General features: G+C 50.5%; 1 protein-coding gene across 1 annotated transcript in view; it reads right to left on the reverse strand.

The window, feature by feature from the left end:
• Nucleotides 1-1,739, reverse strand: part of ZNF500 (zinc finger protein 500) — a 9,981-nt gene that overhangs the window by 1,928 nt on the left and 6,314 nt on the right. The window lies entirely within an intron of this gene.

The following is a 1,739-nucleotide window of genomic DNA, read 5'->3' on the forward strand; positions in this document are numbered from 1 at the left end:
GAGGCACAGGGAAGTTAGGGAACTTACCAGAGTCACTTAGCTGGTAAGTTAAGAGGGCCCGTAGTCTGTCTCTGGAGTCTGGGCCCGTAACCTCTAGGCCAGGGGCAGTGGTGCACCTCAGGCAACACTTGACAATGTCTGGAGACGTCTTAGTGGTTATGTTTAGGGCCTGGAGTGTTGCAACTGGCATGTAGTGAGTGGAGGCCAAGGATACTCATGTATAGTCTCTGGTACACTGATGGCCCCACAACAGAAAACGACCCAGCCCTCATGTCAATAGTGCGCAGGGAGAGAGACCTGCTCTAGGTTGTTCTGTTAGGAGCAGGACCAGAAAGCCTGGTGACCCAGATCCTCAGCCTCCCGCTGGTGTACTTGGGGGCAGCCCTTGAACCCTCTGCAGACCCAAGTACAAGAGTGACCACCGTGGTGACACAAGCACAGAATAAAGGACCCTGGAACGGACCCTGGCTCTATCCCTCCAGGTTGTGTGACTTTGGGCAAGTGCTTTATTCTGCTTCCTTGTCTGAGATATAAGGCAAACCCCACCTGAACATGAGGCATGCTGGGGCACCGGGGCGAGGGGGTTGAGGGCTGGGGAGCAGATGGCTTCAAGCAGAACCCCCTGAAAAGCTCACAGTGGGCACACACTGACCCGACAAGGAGGGACAGAACCTTCTGTCACCCTGAGATATGTCCGCTCTAAGACCCAGAAGCCAAACATGGGCTTCAGCTCACATTTACTGAGCCTCAATTCTCACGTGTGTACAATTAAGATGTAACCACCTCACAGGTCTGTTGTGGGATTTTTTTTGTTTGTTTTGTTAATCCTCACCTGAGGATATTTTTCCCATTGATTTTTAGGGAGAGTGGAAGAGAGAGGGTAAGACAGAGAACACATCGATTGGTTGCCTCCTGCATGAGCCCTGACCAGGGCCCAGGCCAGGATGAGTCTGCAACTGAGGTATGTGACCTTGACCGGAATCGAACCTGGGACCCTTTGGTCCGTGGTCGATGCTCTATCCACTGAGCCAAACTGGTTAAAGCTGTTGTGAGAATTTTTTTTTTTATTAAGGTATTACAAATGTGTTCTCATCCCCCCCATTAACTCCCAACCTCCCCCCCCCACACACACACTCACGTTCCCATCCCCCTGTTGTCCATGTCCATTGGTTTGGCTTATATACATGTATACAAGTCCTTCGGTTGTTCTCTTCCCCTTACCCCTGTCCTCCCCTACTTCCCTTCTGGGGATTGATAGCCTGATCACTGTTTGCTGTGAGAATTTTTAAAAAGGAATTGAGTCTGGCGATTCTTCAAAAGGTTACATAGTCACGTGACCCAGCAATTCCACCCCCAGGTGTAGATTCAAGACAGTGTGACACTCGGGGGCTCTCTGATCTGGCTCATGCTTGGCCTGGCTCCTTGACCTCATTTCTCCCTTGGGAACTAGTTTCACTTTTGCTCCTGCAGGCAGTATAGAGTCCCAGACTGATATAACTCTCCTTCTCCATTGAGGATTTCTGCTGGAGCCCAAACCTTTCTCAAGGTCACTATCTCCCCTTGCTTTTCCCTGGGGCAGGGATCAGCACACCTGGACCCAAAGGCAGTGCCTATCTCTGAAAATAAAGTTTTCTGTTCTTTTGTGGCTGCTTTCACGCCAAGATGGCAGAGACTGTATGGCCCACAAACCTGAACAATTTATTATTTGTCCCTTTACAGAAAAGGTCTGCTGCCCTGGC

This window comes from Myotis davidii, unplaced genomic scaffold (assembly GCF_000327345.1).
Source record: "Myotis davidii unplaced genomic scaffold, ASM32734v1 scaffold555, whole genome shotgun sequence".
Classification (NCBI taxonomy): domain Eukaryota; kingdom Metazoa; phylum Chordata; class Mammalia; order Chiroptera; family Vespertilionidae; genus Myotis; species Myotis davidii.